Source organism: Delphinapterus leucas, chromosome 3, assembly GCF_059928025.1.
Source record: "Delphinapterus leucas isolate spDelLeu-1000000601 "Yukka" chromosome 3, BTC_Dleu_Yukka2, whole genome shotgun sequence".
Taxonomy (NCBI): Eukaryota; Metazoa; Chordata; class Mammalia; order Artiodactyla; family Monodontidae; genus Delphinapterus; species Delphinapterus leucas.
The window spans coordinates 81,447,426-81,474,628 of NC_143131.1; the positions used below are offsets into that span (position 1 = coordinate 81,447,426).

Here is a 27,203-nt window from a genome sequence, read left to right on the forward strand (position 1 = left end):
ATGGGGCTATAGTAAAAGACGATAAATGGTAACTGGCTCTTGGCTTCAGTGTCAGGGAAGAATACGGAGGGACGTGGTAGGGCACAATATTGAACACATATGTTCTATCTAAGGAGCGTAGTCACCATTCAGCTGTTAAACATGTGGGAATGTGGGTCCAGAGTTGCCAGATGTTAGATTTTTTTTTAAGAGAACTTGGAGGTCATGCTTTTTTCCCCCCTCGTGAAATACCCTGCATTTAAAAATGTTGGCCGTTCCGGCTTCCCTGGTGGTGCAGTGGTTGAGAGTCCGCCTGCCGATGCAGGGGACACGGGTTCGTGCCCCTGTCTGGGAAGATCCCACATGCCGCGGAGTGGCTGGGCCCGTGAGCCATGGCCGCTGAGCCTGCGCGTCCGGAGCCTGTGCTCCGCAACGGGAGAGACCACAACAGTCAGAGGCCCGCGTACCGCAAGAAAAAAAAAAAATGTTGGCCCTTCAAATAAAAGCATAGAGACTCTGTATTCCATCTACAGATTGGCTAAGGTCTGGTATGGTATGAGATAGGGAAATAGATCCTCTCATATACTACTTGTGGGAATGTGAGTTTGAGAATATTTCTGTGGAGACCTTTTGGCATTGCCTGTCAAAATTATACATAAATGCATGTATTTGACTCAGCAATTCTGCTTCTAGGAATTTACCATGCAAGTATACTTACATACTTGCAAAATGATATGTGCATACGGATATTCACTGCAGCACTTATTTAATAGTAAAATATTGGAGACATCCTAAGTGTCCATCAAAAGAGTCCTGGTTAAATAACTTATGGCACATGAATACAATGGAATGCTATATAGCCATAAGGATGAATAAGGCAGCCTGTATGTACTAACATGACTTGTTAAGAAAAACAAGGTGTAGAATAAACAGTTTATAGTCTATGCTACCATTTGTCTTTATATTTTAAAATAACATGTATGTATTTTATCTTAAAGATATATGTTATATATAATACTTATGTATATATTGTACTAAATGTATTCAAAGATTATCTGTGGAAGAATATAACAAAACAAAGCAAGGCTTGTCTCTGTGATGGGGAGCTGGGTGGTTGGCAACAGAGTTGGGAAGGCTACTTACTCTTTACTCTGCATCCTTTGTTACTTTTTGAAGTTTGTTTCATGTGCATGTGATCATTTATTTTAAAAAATAACCAAAAAAAGGGGAAAATTTTAAAAAAGTTTGAAAACTCTTGAGTAGGTCAACATTGAATGGACCACTAATTTGCAGCCTGCCCTTGACCTGCTACCTCCACACTTGCCTGAGCTCTTGGAGGCTTTTGCCTCTTCCCTCCTGTGCCACGATTTAGCACAGCGTCTTCGTCAAAGTAGTTGCTCAGTAAACGTTCTTACGTGAGTAGATGGTCTCTTCATGTTTCACTTCTCTCACTGTATCTTCTTTTATTCTTGTGTTCCTTCACAAGCCTCAAACTAGCCCTCCCCCAGATCTCTGGTCCTCATCCATCCACTCTCTTCTTGCTACTGTCCAAGATAACGTGCACATCCTGTTCTGGGTCTCAGCAAAACTGTGGCCTCAGCTTTGGCATCTGACTGGCAGACATGAGTTTAGATTCTGGCTACCACTTACAGGTGGTGTAAACCCTTCCTACCTTCTGAATCTCAAGTTTCCCTTCTGAAAGATAGAGATAAGAATGCCTGCTTGGCAGAATTATTGTGAGACTTAAAATAAGTAACATACCAAAAGTGCCTTTCAAAAAGTGCCCAGTCCAGAGCTCATACATAGTAAGTGAGCAATAATTGTTAATTAATTCTCAAAGTGATCAATAATGGTTAATTCACTCTCAAAGTCTTAAGCGTTCATCTACCTATCAAAATTGTTGTTCAATTCATCCATTACAGTAGAGTGTAATTAATAGTACTGCAGAAAGCATTTTCATTTTAGCAGAAATTAAAACATATAGGCTGAAGGCATAAAGCTTAAATGAATAGATTTTAAGTATTAACTAAAAGAGAGAATTTGTTGTAGAGGAGAGGGAGCCATGGGAGAGAGTCTTGGCAAGGAACTTGGAAGGGCTTGCAAACAAGAAGTAGTAGTTCTTGGGAGTCTCCTCAGTCCATCTGGCTCACCTGGGAAAGGCATACAAAGCTGTGGTGCTGTGGGACTATTTAAGTTAAATATTGTTAATTAAAGCCTTACACCCTAAGGGATAAAAACCAATGTGGGCTACAGTGGCTGTGTGTTAACAAAGCTACCTCTAGAGAATTTCTGAAAATCTCTGAGGATTTCAGAATCCACCCTGAGGATGGAACCTGAGAGTTCCAGAATCTGAGAAATCTTTCTTCCCACCTCTCTTGCCTGCCAGCTGTTATTTTCATTAAAGGTAAAGTACATTTAAACTGCACATCAAAGGCAGCTTGAGAGGGATAGAATATTCCAGAAGAGCCAGAGATGGCCTAAACTAACCAAGTGGAGAGAGATCTTACTCATATGGATTGCTTTGGTGAAGAGAGCAGAAGAGAGGGAAGAATTTGTGTGTATAATGTATAAAAAAAAGTATAAAAATGAATTCTTTTAGCATAAATTGGCAAAGACTACAGAGCTAAAGCTGTTTTAACAAATTGCACTTTGTTGACTTTTCAAAACAAAAGGCCTAGAATACCCATCTTAACTTATTGTGCCCTGTAAATTTATCTTGGTCAATGTATTGCAGAGTTGGAGCAAGGTTCTAGCAATGCCTTCTAAGTCGATGATTTTAGAGTATATAATTTTCTTCTGAGGTGACTAGAACAGTTTTCAGACTTTGCTTCATATAAGTCTTTGTACCACTTTAAAAAAAAGTCAGTAGTACCCAGGATCTGGATTATTTTAGCTTCCGGATTCCAGTGAGTATCCTGGAGAGAGGAAGATCTCAAAGCACAAGAGTGGAAGAAACGTGCCTAAATTTGCTTAGAAAGTACTGACAGCGCTAGGAGTTTCACCAGCATTTCCTGTGTCAAAAACAAGTTCTCACTTTGGTCTTCAATGGCAGTAAAATGGGGATCAGAAACTGTTACTGTTTGTTCAAAAGCAGAAGCTATAATCATTTCGGAGAAAGAGACAGCAAAATTGAAACTGAAACTCTCCTACCTGTCTGTAGCACCAGTGGTGTGTGTCTGCTGGGGGCTTCTGCTCCCTTGTTGCAAGTGAAATGATTAACCACAGAAGTGTCTTTCACTTCTGTTCTAAATCGGGACATATCTTACTGTTTTCTGTACCAACCAAGACATCTTATGGGCACCCAAAATAGCTCTTAGTGGCATTATGAAGTCTTGCTTCTTTCCCTTTCCACAGCATGTGTATTCACTGACATCACTTCGGAGAGCTTCAGTCTGATTTAATCATTAGACTAATCTGCACCATTAATCAAAATGCTCTATGAGATGACCCAAACTCCAAAGCACAGAAGAGAACTGCATGACATGCAGATGTTTGCTTCTTTATTTTAAGCAATTCCATGACCTTCTTGGGATCCAGGATCAGATTTAAGAGAATTAATTAGCCCTAAAACAAACAAATTTTTATCAGCAGGTTTCATTCATTCCTCATAGTGTGGTAGGCCACCCAGTATTCTATCAGACTTTAAAATTTCAAAGATAGTGACAGAAAAGAAATTAAAATAGAGGGAATTCTCATGGCATCATGAATGTTAGGAAATTATGTGGGGGAGGTGTTCACAGAGGAGGCAAAAAATTGCCAAGAGAGTAAGCAAATCAAGTACTTTTATACCTTTCTCAGACATTCTCCTTGCCTGAAATGCTATTTTCTTAATTTTAAGTGATCTCCTTATTCATCAAGGCTCAGTTCAAATATTTTTCCTGCCAGAAACTCTCTTATATCTGCCCCCAAACCTCAGATTTACTGGTTTCTTATTTGTGTTTCTGTAGATGCTTCTTAGTACATCATATTACAGATATTTATTTTTGTAGTTTTATCCTGTGATAGACTCTGAATTCCTTGAGGATATAAAACACATATCCTTTCAATTTTTGCAATATGCACATTATCTAGTATGTAGTAGATAATAAATCCTGTTGAAGAGAACCAATTTGGGAATAGGGAGTTGGTAGCTGAAAATGATCTAAAATGCCCCCTTCTTTCATTTTATCTCATTCCTCCATTTGTCTGCATATGTCTGTCACTGCTTAGATGATGCCTGATCAGGCCCTGCAACTATTAAGCCATCTTTCAAGTGTCAGACTCTCATTTCTAACAGTGCAACACAATTGCGTGTTATTTTAAATGTTTCAAACCTCTTTTGCATATATTACCTTATTTGGTTCTTACAAAAATTCTACAAGGTTCCAGATGAGAAAACTCAGACTTGACAGGCATCAGTGACTTGGACTAGAAATCAGGTCTGTTGAACACTGAGTGTAATTTCATTTGATCTAGAGCTTATTTTTAAGTTATTTTTGAAATAGTTTCAAACTTATAGAAAAGTTGCAAACTAGTGTGAAGAACACCTGTGTACTTCACCCAGATTCACCCATTGTTGTCATTTTGCTACGTTTATTCCTCTCTCATCTGTTTATCTACCTACCTACCTACCTATCTTATCTATCTATAATTTTATGAATCATATGAAAGTAAGTTGCAGGGACTTCCCCGGTGGTGTAGTGGTTAAGAATCCGCCTGCCAATGCAGGGGACACAGGTTTGAGCCTTGGTCCAGGAAGATCCCACATGCCAGGGAACAACAAAGCCCGTGCACCACAACTACTGAGCCTGTGCTCTAGAGCCCGCGAGCCACAACTACTGAAGCCCACGTGCCTAGAGCCCGTGCTCCGCAACAAGAGAAGCCCCCGAAATGAGAAGCCTGCGCACCGCAGTGAAGATTAGCCCCCGCTCGCCGCAACTAGAGAAAAACCTGCACGCAGCAACGAAGACCCAACGCAGCCAAAAATAAATAAATAAATAATCAAACAAATAAGTAATCAAATAAATAAATAAATTAATCAATTAGTGCTCTTTTACCCCTAAATACATCAGTGTATATTTCTTAAGACAAGAATATTTATTTACATATCATACTAAAGTTATCAAAATCAGAAAATTTAGCACTGATATACTACTTTAATTAACAGACTTATTAAAAGTTTGCAAATTTTCCTAATCACGTCTTTTATGACTTTTTTTCTGATTCAGGATTGAACAGAATCACTCATTGCATTTAATTTTTATATCTTTTGTGTCTCCTTTAATTTGGAAGTGCCCCCTCATTCTTTTTTTTTTATTTCATTATGATTTTTTTAAGAGTTCAGGGCATTTATTCTGTAGAATGTACCTTAATTTGGGTTTGTCTGATGTTTCCCCATGATTAGATCTAGGTTACACATTTTGGCAGATTTACTACATAAGAGTAATGCTGTTTCGTTCTCAGTGTATCACACCGGGAAGTGCATGATGTCATCTTGTCCCATCATTGGTGATGTCTGCCATGCTTCTTTGCTTGATAAAGTTTTCTTTATAAAGTTACTATTTTTCCACTTCTATTTATGCACAGGGCTTTAAATTCTTTAAATTTCAAGTAGGGCTAATTGTTGTATAGGCAACTGGTGTGCCCCAATTCATAGCCTGGTGGGCCCCCTCTCACTCCAGCCATCACTAGGCAACCATCCTCAGCTAGGTGACAACTGACATCATGCTCTCACCTCTCGAGTAGCGCCTCATTGTTACTCTACACAGCAGCTGGGATGCCTGAGTCAAGTAACAGACCTGCCTCACACACTGTGAGAGAGAGAGAATTAATGCCTGTGGGGCAACTCTTGATCAGTAAGAGACAGCCTCCGGTGGATTAATGCTACCCTCTTCTATCCCTTGGGTGTACAATTCTGAGCATCTTTAGAAGGTCCAAATGGATCATGTCCTGGATGTTTGTGGTCACATCCAACTTGAGAACATTCCATGTACTGATTTTCTTTCTTCTTCCATTTTATTCTCCTCAGTCCTTCCATCCCTGTCCCTAGATAACTGTCCCTTATCCCAAATTTACAGAAGAAATATTGAAATAAAATTCACCTCAAAGAAGTTTCATGGAAATATGTGATTACATTGTATAAACTCATAAAATAAGTTCAGAAACTTCAGAGCACACATACCTGTTTTTTTTTTTAAGTGTTTTAATTAGAGTTTTGCTTCTTTCTTAGGTGCTGACCTGTCCAGACCTTCCTTTTTAACCCAAACAAAACCACACCCTCTTCTACATTAATGCCAATCTATTAGGCTCTGATCGTGCCATTGGCACATCTCTCCAGTCCCAGTCTCTCCTCTGCCCACATTCCCTACCATTGTAGTGCCTTCCAAATTGTAATCCCTGAGGGAATTGCAAGAGAATGAGAAGGGTTTAGAGAATGTGATTGCTCTGCTCAACTGCACACACCTCTTCCTCCTCTTTCTCACGGTCCTATCCTTCAACTTTGCCTTTCCTTTCCACTAATTATTTTCACTTTGTCCTTGCTCCTTTGTTCCTGATAGGCAACTCATTCTCCTTGTGGAAAGAAAATAAAACAGAGGAAAGGTGAGACTATTACTTATTCCTGTGTAGTAGCAGAACAGAACGGAACAGAAGGCTCTGTGTGAGTGTGTTTCCTAGAAGAAAACAGCACCATGATTAAGCACCCAGTAAATAATTTGAGATGCTGATTAAATCAAGGAAAATGTCTGGATAGGTTTGTGGAATGACAAGTTTTGAGAACTGGAGAATTCTCTATCTTAGACATTAGGAAGCCCGACAATTGTTTCCAGTTCAATTCTATGACATTGTTCAAACTTTAAAACCTCCATAATCAATTTCCTCTTCTTTTAATTAAAAGATACAGTAGTTGTCTTTAGTTATCATGGAATTGAATAGAAATCTCAGATAATGAGATACATAATATAATTTTAACATGTTTTTAGGTGATGCAAGACTAATCCTCAATATCGTTTAATCAATTTCTTCTTCTTTGCCCCTACAATCATGCAGGTATGTGGCCTACTTTCTTTTTGCACTGGTTGTGTTATATTCTGTCACATCTTTCTTAAGATATTAAGGCTAGACTATAGGCCTGGAGCAAACTTTGCCCTTGGATAGTTGACAGGCATTGTAATTTAATTCAGTTGGTATTTTGGGCCTAAACTCTCAGAGCTGGAAGAGATCACAGAGAATCTTTCATCCAGCCTTCACCTGGTGTAGGAAACATATCTTCATCCACAGCTTACCTAACAAGTGGCTTTTTAGTATAATAATTCCAACCACTGGATGGAATTTTAAGGAGTACACAAGTATTTTGTTGCAAAGTTATTACTGTAACTACATTTTCTTACTTTTCTCACACTGCATTTGAAAGTATGTGTTGTCGGTCATAAACCAAGATGAAACAATAACCCTATGTAATGAAATTTTGTGGTTTGAGTCATCTTGCCAGTTATAGAGGTGAACATGGAGCAATTCAGCCACTTTCTTCTTGCAGAGATAAGGCATGTTTTTGAGGACTGTGCCAAGGACGGGAGAATAAGTGGTCTATGGTACACAGTATCCAAGTAAGCTAACCTGCCAAGGCTTTATTGGTAATTACTGGCCTTACAATTATAATACATGGCTGCTACAGAATAAAAGGAAGGTGGCAATTTATGCAACAGATCATTGTTTCATAGTCAGCACTAAAGAAGGGTGGCACTAAGCAGTAGAATTTTTTTAAACCTTTGAGGTAAAGTAGTAAAGATAGTATTAATAGACTAAGACTAAAAGAGCAATGTCCTAATTATGGTCCCTTTTTCTTTTCTGTTCTTTTTTTTTTTTTTTATGCGGCTCGTGGGTTCTTAGTTCCCCAACCAGGGATTGAACCCGGGCGATCTGCAGTGAAAGCACAGAGTCCTAACCACTGGATCGCCAGGGAATTCCTATGGTCCCTTTTTCTTATCCTTTCTTAAAGATGATTTCTACTGCTAGTGAAGGACTAGAAAGAAAAAAAGTTTAATACAGGGAACAGTAATTGTTTGGTTAAGATCAAAGAATCTTCCAAAATCTTGTTTGCTCAGAGTACCAGAAGTCAGATATCTTTCTACTGGAAGCAATAGGGACTAGGTAGCTCAAAAAAATGAGAAGAAAAGTACTTAATACCACTTAATGTACTAGGCTAAACTGTACTGCCTAATTTCATAGTATTTCAGTTTTTCAGAGGATCTTAATATTCAACAAATAGGCTGATATTTTCTCTGCAAGGGCCCAACCAAGTGGTCATCCAACCTGTGAGTGAAAGTCACAGAAAATCAGATTAGGAATCCAAAGAAAGAATGATAGGACAGAAAATGGATGAACATGAATGCTCCATCTGTAGAGAGATTCAGATTCAGGCTTCATGTCTAAGCAAGACATCTGCTTCTCTCCACCGTTTGTTTGTGATAACTTTCTTGTCCTTACTTGAACTATGCTTGCTCTTTGACCTCATGACCCCAAGTGCTTTGAGTCCTCCATATTCTCCTAATCAATCAGCCCCTTCCATCTTCCCATTTTCCCCCTTCCAGCCCCAGACACTGGTGTCCACCACTTAAATCATGCTTTCAATATTACTTTCAACTCTAATACAGCCATTCTCTTTCTTTGGCCTTTGAAATGAGCAGCTGAGAGTTCCTGGAGAAAAATTACACAGCTGTGACCACTGATGTCACTATATATTGCTGCTTTCTGACTACAGTTGTGTCCTCATTTATAGTCAATATGTCTGATCAACTGATAGTGTTATTCTAAATCTTCCCTTTCCTCTCAAATCCCCTTTTTGCCACCAAGTTTTCTCAGATTCAGCAGATGACTGTTCTGCCATTTCCCCGAGAAAAACCAAGGACATGAAGTGAGAATTGTATCTACCTCTCCCTCTTCCTTACAAACTTATTGACATCTGTACCTCCCCTTCCTGGTGGAAGAGGTGCCCAAGTAAAGTGCATTTTCAACCTGTGGCTTGGACTCCGTCCCTTCCTACCTACACAATGAGTTCATTATATCAATCATCTCCCCTCTCCTCCTTTACCTTAGAAAACAAAGAGAACAATGTTTTATCTCATCAAAAACAAAACAAAAAACAAGTCTACTGTATCAGTTTGGGCTTTTTAACTTTAAGCAAAAGAAACAAAATCAGAATAATTTACAGAAGAAGTACAATTCATTGGAAAAATACTGATGTAACTCATAGCCTAGAAGAAGATGCTAAACAGCCAAGCCTCCTGAGGGCAGAAAGTTCAGGATCATAGAAAATGGAACTGTGGACCTTTGTGGTCACACATATTTGCAAACTCAGGTCCAACCACTGTGCATCACCACTCAAGATTCAACTCCTAAGAAGGAATCATTTGACTGGCCTGGCACACCAGAGGAGACATTCTTGATACTTTCACTTCTGACTTCCACACGGCACAGTTAACTAGACATTGTTTGCCCTTATCTTGCTTGATTTCTCTGTAGCACTTGACATGGATGAACATTTTCTCCTTCCTAAGTTCTTCTCTTTCTTTGATTTCTGTGACACTGTTCTCATCACTAAAAAAAAAAAAGGAAAAGTTGACACTATTTTTAGTTTCCATTGTAGATTCCTTTTCTTCTGCTTAAGCATTAAATATTGGCTTTCCCATGGCCCTGTGGTCTTCTCTTCTCAGATGTATGGCTTCAACTTCCATTGCTGTCATGTCCCAAACCGTACCACATATCAAAATTTCTCTTGGGTCTTAGACTGAATTCCACACTTGAATATCCAATAAAATTCAGCGTATCTAAAAGAGAACCTTCTTTTCCCCAGATCTGCTCTATTTTGGTGAATGGCACATCTCTAATCAGTCTCCCAATCCACTTCCCAGGAGTCTTCCCAGGTCACTCTGACATCTAACACTCACCAGTCACCAAGCACTCATGAAACCCCGTGTCATTTACTTCCTAAATATTTCTTGTCCTCCTCTTTCTCTGACTTATAACCATGCTTTTGATTAGGATCTTCATACTTTCTCACTTAGATTGCCACATCAGCTTCCTCAAGACTAGTTTCCTTCCACATCACACTCCATTTTTCACAGAGTGATCTTTCTAAAATGCTAATCTAATCTGCAAGTTTGGATTTAGTCCATTTATCTTTCAGGATAAACTTCAAAGCTTATCCCACACATTCTGTCTTTGGCCACTTTCTAAGTCTTGCTTGATGACCAGTTTCTTACCTCTTTATTATGAAACAATCAAGCTTCCTTTTGGAGGGACTAGAGTTGTTTTGTAACCTTGCCTGCATGTAAGAAATTCTTGAGGGCATTTTAACAATTTAAATCTGCATTTAACATGTGCATTTTAACAATTTAAATTTGCATTTAACATGTGCAGATTCTTGGCCTGGCCCTAAACTTATTGAATTGGAATCTCCAGGGGTAGACTTTTGGTATCACTACTGATTCTTAAGATGGGGTCAGTTTATGAAATACTATCTGAATGTTTCTAGGCAGTCCTTTTGCTTATGTTGTTTCTTTGTTCTGCAATACCATTCCTTCTTGTCCTTCAGAATTTTATTTAGTGTCACTTAACAGGTGACCCTCATTTTGACTTAGATGCTCCTTTTCTGTGCTCCTGTACCACCTAAACCAATCTCTGTCATAGTACCCAGCACACAGATAAACAATATTTGATTGACGTTTTTTAATGCAACTGGTCTAAGAACTCATTGTTTGTTTTTCCCAGCACATAAGAAGCAAATAGTAGGCATTTGACAAAAATTGCTTTGATATGTAAAAGTGAATAAGAAGCTCAATCTGTGTTTTGTTGTTATGAATTTTTTTCTGTTGCCTTATCTCTTTTTTTATTGACGCACTTTTAAAATTTATTTATTTATTTATTTATTTATGGCTGCGTTGGGTCTTCATTGCTGCTTGCAGGCTTTCTCTAGTTGCAGCCAGTGGGGGCTATTACTCTTCGTTGGGGTGCGCGGTCTTCTCACTGTGGTGGTTTTCTTGTTGAGGAGCACAGGCTCTAGGCATGTGGGCCTCAGTAGTTGCGGCATGTGGCTCAGTAGTTGTGGCTCGCGGGCTCTAGAGTGCAGGCTCAGTAGTTGTGGCACATGGGCTTAGTTGCTCTGCGACATGTGGGATCTTCCCGGACCAGGGCTCGAACCTGTGTCCGCTGCATTGGCAGGTGGATTCTTAACCATTGTGCCACCAGGGAAGTCCCTGTTGCTTTATCTCTAAAGGTAGGCATAAGATGAACACTGTACAGCTTCTTTAAAATACCCTTATTACTCTGATTCCATTAGAATAACATTGTAGAAAAATATTTTTTGATACGTGAAAATATTATAATATATTGCTATAGGAAAATTGGCTAAGAGAATATACGTATAATAGAAACTTTTTTGTTAAAAAAACAAATTAAGTAAAAAATGTATACATATATATAAAACATACTGGGAAGATATTCAATTACTTTTATTACTCTTATCTTTGGGCCATGAAATAATGAGTGATTTTTATCTGCTTCCATCAGAAGTACATGAATTTTGTAATTAAAAATATGATAGGGACTTCCCTGGTGGTCCAGTGGTTAAGACTTTGCCTTCTAACTCAGGGGGTGCGGGTTCGATCCCTGGTCAGGGAGCTAAGATCTCACATGCCTAGCGGCCCAAAAACCAAACAAAACAGAAACAATATTGTAACAAATTTAATAAAGACTTTTAAAAAATATGATAAAAAGAGCAAATAAGCACTGTCTTCCCCAATCTACTTTGAAGATAGCGTGCATTTGTGCACACACACACACATACACACAAATGCACCCCAAAAGAAAAAAAGAAACGTTTGGGTCCTTTGAGACTTGACTATTCTATAGAAAGCCAAAAACTATTCAGAGAAAACAAAGTACTGAACTGATAAGGGGGGCTCAGGAATACATTGAATATGCAACTCTCATCAAAAATAATTATCTATTGGACTTCCCTGGTGGCGCAGGGGACGCAGGTTCATGCCCCGGTCCGGAAAGATCCCACATGCCGCGGAGCGACTGGGCCCATGAGCCATGGCCGCTGAGCCTGCACGTCCGGAGCCTGTGCCCCGCAACGGGAGAGGCCACAACAGTGAGAGGCCCGCGTACTGCCAAAAAAAAAAAAAATTATCTATTAACTAGAAAAAAGAGACAGGTATGTTTTAAACTTATTCAAAATACACAATTCTTTGAGATTTGTGAGTAGACAGGACTCAGTCAGGAGAAAGAGAAACTTTCTCGTGGGAGACTTATTTCCTCAAGCGAGGATTTGGGATTCTTGAGGATTATAAACCAGTTAAATACATGATGTTCTTCCTTAGGGCAATTTAGTCAACAGTACAATTAACATCATCAGCTGCCACAAGGAAGCAGTTTTCTGGAAGTAGATTAAAATAGGAAAAAGGAAGGGTCTAAAAAAAGATTCAAGTTGAATAAAGTTTGTTATCTACCTTCAAGCCTGTGATCTTGGAAGACTTTTCTGTATTTCTTGAAATAGTGCTTTATGTTCGTTAATTTTCCTTAAATATTTCTGCAAATGTTAGTAATTAAAATTTACTCTTTGAGGGAAAAAATGTTTTAATAAAATGTGAATAGTTGAATGGCCTGTGAGCCACTCCTGTTCTTTCTTAGCTATGGAGAGAAAAGCTCAAGGACATGGTCGTATCTCAAAGCACCACCCTTCACTGGTGGAAGCAACAAGAATGGCAGATATTGACCTAGCTGGTCTTATCAACCCTAACTGCAAATTTAACTCATAATCCCATATATAAAATATAAATTAATTTATATTAATATTATATTAATATATTATATTAAATTAATATAAATTAATTTTGGCTGGAATAATGAACCTTAAAAGCTATGTGTTACTTTAATTAGAAATTCCAGGAGCACTTGAAATACATTCAAACATAAAGTTAATATCTAAAAGCATGTACAAATTTAGTGTAAATAAATTTTCTTGTTACATAATTTTTTTTTCATTGTGTATTTCGATGCTATTATTTTAAGTAAGGGTTCCTGGCAAAGTTAAAATGAATATTGATGTTTAGACAATTTTTCAGGAGTAGGTCTATTACATAAAATGGGGCAAAAAATCATATTTAAATACCATGTTAATTAGCTTCAAATTAAAGTAAAATATATATTGTTTAGTTGTATAAACTACTTCATGCACAAATGATTAATAGAAAATATTGAAATCTGTAATGCTCTAACAAATTATGACTAGGGAATCTTAAATCAAGCCATCACTTGACCAGAAAGGTTTAACATCTGGCCTTTGATTTTTAAAAATATGTTGCTTACTCTGCAAGTGTCAAGTCCTAAATGATCTAATAGTAATCAGCTTCTTTCTCCTTCTATGCTTCCACAAAGCTGAGTTATTTTGACAAGATTCAATAACAGGAATGCTTCTTTTTTAAGTTGATTTTTCTCTCTTTTTAAAAAATTAATTAATTTATTTACTTTGGCTGCGTTGGGTCTTCATTGCTGCACGCGGGCTTTCTCTAGTTGCGGTGAGCGGGGCCTTCTCTTCACTGCAGTGTGCGGGCTTCTCATCGTGGTGGCTTCTCTTGTTGTGGATCATGGGTTCTAGGTGTGCAGGCTTCAATAGTTGTGGCACATGGGCTCAGTAGTTGTGGCGCACGGACTCTAGAGCTCAGGCTCAGTAGTTGTGGCACACGGGCTTAGTTGCTGTGCAGCATGTGGGATCTTCCCGGACCAGGGTTCGAACCTATGTCCCGTACATATTGACAGGCAGATTCTTAACCATCGTGCCACCAGGGAAGTCCCAGAAATGCTTTTTTTTTTTTTTTTTTTAAATAAAGTTATTTATTTACTTTTGGCTGCATTGGGTCTTTGTTGCTGTGCACGGGCTTTCTCTAGTTGTGGCGAGTGGGGGCTACTCTTCATTGCGGGGCATGGGCTTCTCATTGTGGTGGCTTCTCTTCGTTGCGGAGCACGGGCTCTAGGCGCACGGGCTTCGGTAGTTATGGCTTGCAGGCTCTAGAGCGCAGGCTCAGTAGTTGTGGTGCATGGGCTTAGTTGCTTTGCGGCACGTGGGATCTTTCCAGACCAGGGCTCGAACCTGTGTCCCCTGTGTTGTCAGGGAGATTCTTAACCACTGTGCCACCAGGGAAGCCCAGGAATGCTTTTTGAATAAAAGACCTGAGAAATTTTTCTTGGCCTTGTTGAGAATTAGCATATAAATGGCAAGCAAAGATTTATGTTCAATTAATTAATTAGAACCTGAGGTCCTATAAAACATCCTTTGTTTTTTCACTTTGGTGGGAATTATAGGTTTAACATGTCTTAGGATTAACTTCAAAGAACTAGCATAAATATACTTTTGATGTTAAAAAGATAATCAGAATCTATTTTAGGGAGTGTGATATGCTTTGTGGGTAAAATAAAAAGGCAAGGAATTGATAACTAAACTAGTTGAAGTTAAACTAAGCACTAAAATTTGAATTGAAAATAGATATCCAAATGTTAATTTTATATATAAAAAGACTAAATGAAAAAATAATTAACCATTTTCTGAAAATTCCTTTAACTTAAATTAGACAAAAACTGAAGTTTTATGGTCTTGAGTTTTGTCTCTACAAATGTAAGCTCCTTGAGAACAATGCCCTGTCCGGTCAACCATTGCTTTTGCACTCAGCCCAGTGTTTACATAGATGGGTACCTGAAATTACTCTCTATCGCTGTCCTTTAGACCCTATTTCAAGCTGACATAAGCTACATTGCTCCTTCACAATTCAGTTCCTTTGGTGGTTAGGTAGTTAACAACTTCCACTTGTTAGATGGAGGTGAAGACCATGGGTCTCTTTTTCCTCAACCTAGGTATGAGGTGATACATTACAACGTGAGAAATCAAGCAAGCTTCAGACTGAATTTTGAAAGTCAGCAAGCATTTATTAGCATGTAAACACCAACACAGTCATCCCACCTCTCAGTATTCTCAGTGAAGTCCAGCTGCCTTTTTGGGTCTCTGACAAGCAACTTGTGTGGAAGGTTTACTCAAGGCAGATGGAATAATATTATAGCAACTGAATTCAGGACCAGTGTGCCTGCAAAATATTTCTAGCCAGTCCATGTACATTGAACACCAATTATCTCACTAATACAAGATAATTGCTAACATCCATTATGTCAATTAATAAATACTTTGGTGGCTAGAGATAAAGATAGTTGAAGCTAGAAGCAGGTACTTTGAAGGGCTTTTGAGTAGTCATCCAAATGATAACTATCCCTGGTATATGTATTCTGCTTTTAGTTTGTAGATTAAAGCTAATGTGTACATATATATCACACTGCCTATGGTGATGTGTTTTAAGTTAAATATTAAATAGAACATTCCATTCCTAACATTCAATATGTTTTTTTAAAAAATAAAAACATCTTACATAGCCAAAAATGACATTATCACACCTAAAAAAATTAATGATTTATTAATGTCACTTAATACTCAGTTCATACATATTGTCTGCTTATAAGTGGTCTATTTGAATCAAGATTCAATCCAAAAACATCTTATTAAATCCCTTGAGTCTCTTTTGTTCTTCCATAGTACTATTTTGCAATGACATTCTGACTTACTGAAGTTCTCCCAGTTGTTTTTTAGAATGTCTTGTATTGTTTGATCCCTTTCATATGCTGGTGTTTTACCTGTTCCTTCGCCTCCAGTAATCTCTGTAATCTAGGAGTCAAAACTAAAGGCTTTATAAAGTTTAAGTTACATGTTTTTGCCAAAGTTAGAATCATAGGTCATGTTGCATCACACTGGGAGTCACAAATGTCTGGTAGTCCCACCAGTGGTGATAAAATTTGGCCATAGGATTGAAGGGTTTGAAAGTCTGATTCTTCCATTGCAAAGGTATGTTTCTCAGCTTGTGATCAAATTTTTATTTTTGGCTGGAACTGGTGAATATCCAGGTTACCAACAGCCATATGCCTAATCCTTTTAGCACCAATTGATAAGTCTTGGCTGATTCAATAATCTCATTAGGGCTTGCAAAGCACGTATAGTTGTAATTCTATCATTTATTTCACAGTTCTTAGCTGACTTTCTTCTGTCAAGTAGACTCTCTCTCTTTCAGCTAAGGCTATTTATATTATTCTAGATGACATATCCTTCTGGAAAGGTGGAAGAAATGTTAACTCATTTCTTTGCCTCTAAAATTTGGAGGTAATTTACTGAGCAGATATCTGTCTCCAGGACTCTAATTGACCCTGCACAACATGGCTGCTTTCTAATGCATAGTCTATTAATTTTTAAAAATAAATCCCATTGTGCTTGTGCCGAAATGGCTTTCTGGGAACAATTATTGTGGTGTATTGCATTTCCTATTTGTTTTTTGTGGTTATGTAAAGTTCCCTTAGTGTCCGAAGATGTAGTAATCACTGCTGTTACTCTATTCATTATATTTGCTTGTAGAGATTACTTGATTCATTTCCTGCCAGGGTATTCCCATGATGTTCCATGATTTCTGTTGTGTTCTGATTATTTCATTTATAACATTTATTTGGTGCTGAATGGGTTCCCACATATATCCAACGCTGATATCCTCTTACTTCCTGTTCCGCCATCACTAACACTCTCCTTGGGTATCTAAACAGATCATGGAACTGTCTTGTAGGGGGCTTCAGAAACAAGTTATATGGCCAATATTTGTTAAATGATAAAAACCAAAGATCTAGCACATCAGACAGGAAATCATCTCTTGAAAATTTTAATTATTTGTAAGACTGAATTAGATTTGACAATACCTGGATTTGTCATTATAGGATCCCACTAGTTTCTCTTCTGGTATTGGGCTGAAAACTGAAATAATTTGATACACTACTTAGGCCAGTGAAACACATGACATAGAGCGTGGTTTGAGAGATAAGGGGCCCTGTGAAAGAAAACTGCCTTGCTCTCCATCTTGAAGAATTTTAAAATAAATTATAGACAATGTAACAAAACCTCTAAGAGAGCAGGGACCACTGTTGAATTCCCAGAGTGAAGCGGCACACGTAATATAAATTGAACAAATCTTTGTTGAATGGATTAATTTCAACTCACTTATTTCTGTGGGAATTAAAGATCCTCTAAAGCATCACAGATGAGAGCTGGAAAAATCATTTTGTTGAGATATTCTCTCTTGACTGAGATTCTATATTATATTCTATAGGAAAGTGCACCAAAGTTCTTTTGCCTTTCCTGAAAGTGTTTATTACCCTCCAATATCCATTTCTTACTGATATTATTGCTAAACTTCAAGGTCATTTCAGAAATATTCGGCAGTACAATGAAGACACTACGTGAAGAAAACGGCCCCATTTCTATCATGCCTCAGGTTCTGTTTCCCATGTTGACACACCTAAAAACTCAGATATATAATTTTTCCTAATTGCCTAGACATATTTAATCATGTATACTCACTAAATCTAAATGAAAGAATAATGAACCATTTTCTGAAAATTCCTTTAACTTAAATTAGACAAGAACTGAAGTTTTATGGTCTTAAGTTTTGTCTCTACATAATGTAAGCTAGAGGGAGCTGATGTATCAAGAACGATGTCAATAGAAATATACCTGCCAAAGGGACAGAGCATTATTGATTAGTCAATGTGGTTCCTCTTCTCCCTTCCCCCACAAAAGTCTACAGAAGGGTCGTCAGGAGCAGGGAATTAGATAATTTTAATGACTGTACCACCATAGCTGGTACCTGAAATATCCATTTCCATTATGGTGGTTTAACTGCCAAATTAACACAAAGTCTATGCTTGTCAGACTCCTCTGTCCTCTAGAAACCCAGCACCAGTCAAATTAAGCTCTTCAAATTCCCCTTTCACACATAACAAGCAGACTACTCCATTCTTGTTTACATATTCTTTAAAAAGAAAAAAGTTATTGTCCATAAAATTGATTGGGTTTAAGCCTCCCAGTTATGACCATAACCTAATCACTTAATCCTATTACTACTCTGAGCTTCTACCTAGGTCACTTTATTTGAGTTTTAGTTCTCTACCAAAAGATGTCTGATCTTATCCTTTACTTTCCCCCTCCTGCTATATATATATTGTTGGGGGGAGGGAGGGAGACATGCTGTTTTCCTCATCATTTCATTTTGAAAATTTTCAAAATTACCACACAGTTAAAAGAGTAGTACAATGAATCTTTGTGAGTCTCTTACTTAGATTTATCAATTGTTAATAGTTTGCCAAATTAGCTTTTATCTTTTTTCTCTCTCAAATTTTTCTTTCTCTCTGGTTTAATACTATGGATTATGAAATTTTTCAATGCATAGTAATTCATTAGCAGTGTTATTATTTTGATGTCAAATTGTCCCATATTTACTAGAGGGAGTCCCTACAGACTATCTCCTTTATGCTTTTGACATGATCATATTTATGCACTATATTTTAATTCCTCTTGACTTCATGTCTTAGAAGATTTAACCTTCAGGTTTGGTGCTATTTTGCTATGTCCCTTATGCATCTCCTACCAATATGAATGATTTAGTAATTTGAAATAATTACTTGGTCTGTTCAATGTTTTTAGGGCAAGATTTATATGTATGCATAAGTTGATATTTTTATATTCCATGGTAAATCATGTTTTTCTTAAGAAAAATTCTTCCTGTTAAGTTCAAAGACTAATGCTGAAGATGGCAATGGGAATAATGGACCTTAAATTGACATTTGCTTCTTGGTATAACTTTATCTGCAACATTTTATTCAACACCCCTTTTTAGTGTTGAGTGTTGTGATATTTTTTCTTATGGATTTTTAAATTAGATGATATGACATTTAGTGTACTTTCAGAATTCTGAATCTAGCTAGAGGTTTAAAAAATCAAAATACCACAGGGATTTTCAGATGAACAATCCAGTATTGTTCAGAAATGTTAAATTATAGGACTTTCTTAAAGAATTTTCCTGGTGGCCTTTCCGCCAGAACCACTATCTTCCAGTAATTTGCCCAAATGACCAACACAAAGGGAAAGAGAAGGGGCACCTGGAATATGTTCTCTAGGCCTTTTAGAAAACATGGAGTTGTTCCTTTGGCCACATACATGCGCATCTACAAGCAAGGTGATATTGTAGATATCAAGGGAATGGACACTGTTCAAAAGGAATGCCCCACAAATGTTACCATGCAAAACTGGAAGACTCTACAGTGTTACCCAGTGTGCGGTTGGCATCATTGTAAACAAACAAGTTAAGGACAAGATTCTTGCCAAGAGAGTTAATGTGCATATCCAGCATATTAAGTACTCTAAGAGCCGAGATAGCTCCTGAAAAGTGTGAAGGAAAATGATCAGAAGAAGAAGGAAGCCAAAGAGAAAAGTACTTGGGTTCAACTGAAGCACCAGCCTGCTCCACCCAGAGAAGCACACTTCGTGAGAACCAAGGAAAGGAGCCTGACCTGTTAGAACCCATTCCCTATGAATGCATGGCATGATGGGTGTAAAGAAAATAAAAGATCTAGACTAAAAAAAAAAAAAAAAAAGAATTTTCCTGGTGAAAGAATACTTTAAAATGCATACAATGTCCAGTGCTGACCATTTTTTATAGAACAGCTTGCTATGCATCACCACTCAAAAAACTATGACTTCTTTAGTTCTTTCTAAATATTTTTTATATGTGTCATTAATGTTTTCACTTTAAAATGGAGAAAAATATTTTCCAGACCTGGGTTATTCTCATGACATAAAGAGGTTTTAAAGTCTTTCATTTCACAGAATATTGTTTATTTCATAAAGCAAGATTTAGCTAAAATGTACACTGTTACTCTGAAGATTTAAGTACAATTTCCCAAGATATCCAGTCAGTCACTTGCTCCAAAATGGCCCTGGGGGGATAAAGAAGCTTTATTTCTAGTCCCAGCTCTTGCCTTAGTTAACCAATTCTGTTGTTACTTTAGGCAAATTATTTGACCTCTTTGGGTTTACTTTCTCCACATGAAAAAAAAAAGAGAGTTTGACTAGATGATTTCTAGAATCATTTCCAATTCTAAATTTCTGTGAATCTTTGGTAACAGATTTAAATTTCAATATCTGAAGAAAGTACTAAGAGAAGTACTTCCTTTTATCTGCAAATTCACCTGCAATAATCTTTTGCTAGAGATGGAGATAAGAGGTGGACTATAGGATAGATATAATGCACTCTGCTAGCTCTTTCCTTACACATATTTTACAAACACGAAGTATTGCATATGCATAGCCTTTCTATGCTGAATGGTACATACTTTGGTAAAAATGTAGGTGAGAGGACAGTTGAGACATCAGGCAACAGCTCTTTCTTCCCTTCCAAATTTTTAAAATGCATTAATGCTAGTTCACAGTACTCTCCCACATGGGAGCAATATTAGGACAAATGTGTTCATCTGAAGGACATTGGAGGTTCTGTATCTCTGAGTAACATCTCTCCAACCCTATCTCTCTGCCCCTCAAGTTTTACCACATCCAATTATTTTCTAAAACATGGTAAAGGATTCAATACGTTAATGACAATAAGCTATCTCCTTGGAGCAGTGGCTTATCTGCCTTCAAATAAATGACTGGAGAAAATTTATTCAATTCAAAGAAGCAATATTTCTTACACACTTTCTAGAAAATATTTCTCAAAATGTTCTAATTTAGACATCCACTTACTGCTGGCTTAATGATCAAAAAGATTTAGAGAGCCCAAAGCATTTTGAAGTTGAAGTGATTTAAGTGCCTGTACTGCTACATCCCTTGTTCTTAAATGTGTTCACTCAACTTGCTGAATTTATAGTACCAATTTTTGAGAAGAACAATGTTTCTGCCTCCCCTAAGAAATTCCTCAAATTCCTTACAGTGACAATCAAAAGGAAATCTGAGTTGCACTTTGTGAGACACTTCTTACATACTCAGCAGCAGTAAAAGTTTTTACTGTCAGGTTTCAGAAAGAAAATTACAAATTTTCCTTATTTCTTCAACCTTTAAAAACATAGTAAGTGCTACACTAGATAAAAAACAAACAAAACCCCACAACTAACTACAGATGGAGTGCCTATGGCGTGAGCTTTATGATCAAACAGACCTGGATTCAAATATCAGCTCAGACATTTGCTAGCTCTCTGATTTGGGTTATTACCCTTAAGGAATATGAATCTCAGTTTTTCATCTGTAAAGTGGGACCCAATGTTTAGTGTTATAAGTTTTAAATGAGATAATGCGTATAATATACTTAGGTTAGTCCTTTGAACATATGAAACGCTAGCCATTATTAACTGGTTGCTAACCTTTTAATTTTATTTCTAAAAGTTGAGGAGTATTTTAAAAATGTGATTAAAATACCACTATAACTCCTCAAAGAAATTGATTCCTTGCTATCATGAAATGCCCAATCAGTGTTCACATTCCCCTAGTAGGTTTATCCAAATTAGGATCTAAACAAAAGGCACACATTAAATTTGGTTGACATTTTCCTTTACAGTCTTTAATCTATTGACTTCTTTCCCTCTTTTTTTTCATGCTTTTCATTTGTTGAAGAAATTGGATCACTAGTTCTGTAGTATTTCTCACATTCTTGCTTGTCTGGTTATATCTGCCATAGTGTTATTGAAAATGATAACTTAAAAAAAATCAGAATTTAAAACTTAATACTTACTGAAATTAGATAGTTAATTAGCTAGAATCAACCAGACTGTAAATTCCATGAGGTCATTATTTTTATTACTCTTTTGCATCCTTATGGGGCCTGATGATACAGTGTTAGGCAAATAATAAATACTTTTTATTTGATCAATTGCTGAGAGTAACAATCCTTCATTTGACTCATATGTTAACAGTTATGTTAGAGATGAAGTAAGAATTGGGAATTTAAGAATTAAGTCCTGCATTGCCATAATTTTGCTCCTTTTTAAAAAAATTTTTTTTCAAGTTTTTAAAATAAATTTATTAATTTTATTTATTTTTGGCTGCATTGGGTCTCTGTTGCTGTGTGCAGGCTTTCTCTAGTTGTGGCGAGTGTGAGCTACTCTTCGTAGCGGTGCGTGGGCTTCTCATTGCAGTGGTTTCTCTTGTTGGGGACCACAGGCTCTAGGCGTATGGGCTTCAGTAGTTGTGGCTCGCAGGCTTAGCTGCTCCGCAGCATGTGGGATCTTCCCAGACCAGGGCTCGAACCCGTGTCCCCTGCGCCACCAGGGAAGTCCAAATTTTGCTCTTTGACACTGAAAAAAATCATTAAATATTTCTGAGCCTCACCTTACCAGTCTATAAAAGAGGGATGTTCTGCCTCATCGATCTGCCCTGGGAATGAGAAAATGCATGAGTGATAATATAGATGCTGGTAAAAAATAAGCGTTATTCTTGTTGAATAAAAAGCATCAACACTGATATTTAATTTTAACATCAGCAGTTGAGTAAAAGGCTGAATGAACTTGCTGATTGAAAAACCAACCTTATATTTAAAAAATGGAAAATGGTTTTTCCTACTCAGTTTCCATTTCTCTCTTGGCTATTATCTTGCAGTTTTGCATGCCATATTATAATTGGAGAACGAACTTTCTCCTGGTTCTCTCACCAAGTGAAAATCCAGTTTAAATAATGATTGGCTTAGGTGGCAAATGAGACAAGAGACTTCGGTTTGTAGGCTCAGAGCTCCTGATTACGGCTGCCTTAGACCTCCTCTGAAAGCAATGAGGACTAGTCTCAGGTCCAAAAAGGGCAATTGAAGAATCATCAACTAATTTTTAACAAATGGCAACTTAAAATGGAATATCCATAGAAATAAATATGAATGCATGTGAATACAAATGTCATTTTAAAAAGTGTCATTCCAATGAACAGTAGACAAATTTGCAAGGAGGGCCATTTAAAGTAAAAACAATGTCTTAATTTCAGTTTTATCAAAGGCTCAACAAGTACCGAATGTCTGGGCACCTAATGTGTTTAATGGTTTAGAAAACAGCTTTAGAATTCTATTTAGGATTTATTTATGAAAATGTTAATTTACAATTCAGATACATACTGTGCTGGGAAAACTACAGTGAATAGCCAGGAAAGGGCATTGTTTCAGAGTTGCAGGAATATTGAACATACCAGACCAACTCTGCTTGTAGATTTAACTGGAGGTTTACATCTCTCTACTCTTTTTGGTTTGGATTGAAGGTCTTTTTAGTAAAGGAAAACTGAGCCATGCTTACATATACAAATAAGCCAGAGCAGTGGTTGTCATCTCAGGGAGACTATTTAAAAATACTAACATCTAGGGTTCACCCAAGGTCAACTACAAATCAGAATTTCTGGAGGTGTGGCCTAGGTATTTATTGATGCTAGGCCAAAAAGCTAGAATTGGCTCCTTTTAATTTTGTCCTCAGTTAAAAAGGGGAATCTGGTGATAAAATTAATTTTAGGAAAGCATATCACATATGAAAATTACAGTAGGTCAGGAAGGAAAGTAAATGAGGTAGCTGTTATATTTGTGCCCTCAGTGAACACAATTAGAAACCCCACACTGAGCCCCTGTTTAGGGTTTCTTCAGCCCCTTGAAGTTGTTTCAGGTGTTTATGCCTGATTACCTCCTTTCTAAGATTAGTCAACTTTAAGGACTCTATTGACATTTTAGATTTTCTAATAAGATTTCTTTCTTTCTTTTTTTTTGCAATTTTTCTTTTCTTTTTTTTAAAATTGGTGTATAGCTGCTTTACAATGTTGTGTTAGTTTCTGCTGTACAACGAAAAGAATCAACTATATGTATTCATATATCCCCTCCCTCTTGGACCTCCCCCCTGCCCCATCCCACCCATCTAGATCAACCCAGAGCACCGAGTTGAGCTCCCTGTGCTACACAGCAGGTTCCCACTAGCTATCTGTTTTACACATGGTAGGGTATATATGTCAATCCCAATCTCCCAATTCCTCCCACCCTCTCTTCCCCATCCTCTCCCCACAGTGTCCACACATCCGTTCTGTACGTGTGCGTCTCTATTCCTGAGACCACTTTTATATGTGAAATGTCTTAGGAAGGTCATTTACTAAATCAAAAAATACTGATGAAAGAGTTTTTTCCTATGACTCACCATAATGAGTAGACTTTCAGAAAAAATTATCTGGTCTGAAATATCAATGTGTTTTTGACAGGTTTTATCCCTCAATAACTGTTGAGAGAGATGTGTAATCTGCTAGAAAGGAAATTTCATTTGGAAAATCTGTTGAATTTTCAAGAATGATTTTTTTTCTGGGGGGTGAAAGAAATGGAAAGGTTCTTTGTCCAACTTCTTTCAAACTTCTGTAAGTTGTGGCTTCCTGGAAGTTAAAATATTTTTCCATTTATCCTACAGCTTTCATTAGTTTGACTGTTTTAAGTCATTTATCTTACTGCCAGTATTGAAGTGAAAGGATGAATCAGTTGATAAGGAAGTATAATTTTTGGAGTTGCAAATTTTGAACTTGTAAAATTTTGAAAAGACATGCAAATAGATATTCTACTAGTTTATTCTTTTGTGTTATTAGGTACTCATTAAGCTTCAATTACCCTTTGAAAACATATATGGCAATTAGACATTTTTCCTATCTCTTTCATATACAGTGTGTGCCCAGCTATTTTTCATTATTGGTTTAGACTTAACACAGTCTGTTGAAAGGATTATAGATGGATGACTTCCCAAGGTCCTTCCAGACTTATATATTGATAAACCTATGACTAAAATTAATCTTGGCTCCGTCTTGATGAGTTTATTTATCAATGCGCATGGCAGAGCTATAAGCACAAATTTGTCAGTTTCAAACTATTAAAAATAGCTATAAACACAAAACATTTATTGACTGCTCTGAGTTCAGGGGTATACAATCAGAAAACAGCTTTATTCTTCTACTACCATATGTTACACCTAATTTTTGGGCTTTCCCTTCTCCAGTATTTGATAGCATTTCAAACAGACTTTGTCGCTTGTCAGTCATTAACAGGTGTTAAAAAGTCCATTCTAAAGCAACATTTAATCTTGCTTCCAATGTAAAGTTTTTTCCCTTTAGCTTCAGCCCTACCCTTGTTTTAGGGATCAGTGATGAGGGCGGGGAGGGTCAAGTGTTTTTTCAAACCCTCTTCCACTTCTTCTCCACTCATAATGCTGCACCTGGCTCTTCCTTCGTCCAGGTGGGGAGTGTGATGAGCAGTAGAGGGGAGACAGGGAGGCAGGAAGGTACGGCAGTTAAGAGCATGGACTCTGGACTTAGATACCTGGGGCTAGATCCCCTACTACCTACTGGCTTTGTGACCTTGGTTATAACTCCATAGTGTCTCAGCTTCCTCATCTATATAGTGCCAATAATAATTTTATTTTAATGACTTTATTTCAATAGAGATTTGTGGTTGTGAGGATTCTATGAGTTAATTTACATAAAGCACTTACTCAATAATTGTTACTTGTTCTGTATATTCCTACTGAGTTTGTTACTACTGGATATTGTTCTTTCTTCTGGAACTGTGTTTTGAATGATGATTGCTCTCTACCTTGGTGGGCATCCATTGTTAGTTCTCTTTTGTTGGTTGATATTGTGGGTTCTCTGCCATCTCCTCCCTCTCCCCCCTCCACAGGGATCTCTGCACTGTAGTTTTGTGATGCTTGCCGTGCACTTGCTGGCTGATGCTTTCCAGTATTCTTGTCCCAGCTCCTGCCCTGGCACTAGACTCAGGTGGTTTTCTTCCCAGGTCAGGCAGCAAAGATTGAACATGGGAGAACTCATGCATCCAGGCCCAGCTGATCATTGCAAGTGTGGACCATTTGTCCTGCTGGTCTCTCTCCTTGCCCTGACATTACAGACTCCCCTAGCTGCCTCCTGCCTACAGACATTTTTAGGGTCCTCGATCTGCTCCCTGCGTCTGTATCCTTATAAAAAATGTCTTCAACACATGGGGACAGACGTTAAAGCATCCCCAAATACTCTCATGAATGTGCCTACACATTTTTGCCACTCAGCAAACTTCCACCTGGGAAGTGAAATATCTTCTGAAGAAAACCATAATCTCTCTGAATGATTCTCTTAGGGCTCCTTTTACCTGGATTGCTTTCGGAGGTGGCACACCACTCCCCGATACTGCACAGCAGGGTGAAGGGAGACACCATGGCACTCTCTTCCTTGAATATATTTCAAAGACTCCTTTTCTATGAGTCTCTAACTTTCTCACTAAGTGGGCCACTGGGTGTGATGGTTTCAAGATCCTTTTGGCTCTGCCGTGGGGACACGTATAGAATGTAGGATATTCATCAGTTTTTCTCAGCTGTCGCCAAAATTTGGAGTCCACAAAAAACATCCTATTTCACATCCTGCTGTAAGTGGTTCAGTCACACTTTGTGCTATAATAAGGGCTGAATCATGTGGCAAATAAAGTTCCAACATATCTGTGCTCTGACTACCTAGAGTCACATTTGTGTTGTTATATTAACACAGACATAAATAAGTGATTTCACTTGAAAAAATATCATTAATTTTATTATAGAACCTCTGCTACATGAGCAGAGAGAAATAACAAGCTTAAAAAAATCCCCATAGTCCCATGAATGTAAACTTTACATCATTCCTGTTAAATATACCTTAATAGCAGCTAATATGGAAATACTGGTCTTCTTTCTAAAAATCAAATATTTCATGTTAATAGCCATTATTAATAGTTTGAATCTAATGTTGTGATTATACCTCAGCCCTGCTCAGAATAACCTAGCTAAAGTGTGGCCATTTTTAAAAAATTAATTATTGTTTTTTTCTTACTGAAGTATAGTTGATTTACAATGTTGTGTTAGTTTCTGGTGTAGAGCAAAGTGATTCAGATATATATATATACACACACGTATTCTTTTCCATTATAGTTTATTACAAGGTATTTAATAAAGTTCCCTGTGCTTTACAGTAGGACCTTGTTGTTTATCTATTTTATATAAAGTAGTTTGTACCTCTTATTCCCAAACTCCTAATTTATCCCAAACCCCACCCTTTCCTCTTTGGTAACCATAAGCTTATTTTCTCTGTCTGTGAGTCTGTTTCTGTTTTGTAAATAAGTTAATTTGTATCATTTTTTAGATTCCACATATAAGTGATATCATATGGCATTTGTCTTTCTCTTTCTGACTTATTTAGCTTAGTATAATAATCTCTAGTTCCATCCATGTTGCTGCAAATGGCATTCATTCTTTTTATGGCTGAGTAATATTCCATTGTATATATGTAC

General features: G+C 37.4%; 1 pseudogene; it reads left to right on the forward strand.

The window, feature by feature from the left end:
• Positions 1–4,405: 4,405 nt before the first annotated feature.
• On the forward strand, positions 4,406–23,785 carry LOC149749594 (large ribosomal subunit protein eL21 pseudogene; annotated as a pseudogene).
• Positions 23,786–27,203: the final 3,418 nt, after the last annotated feature.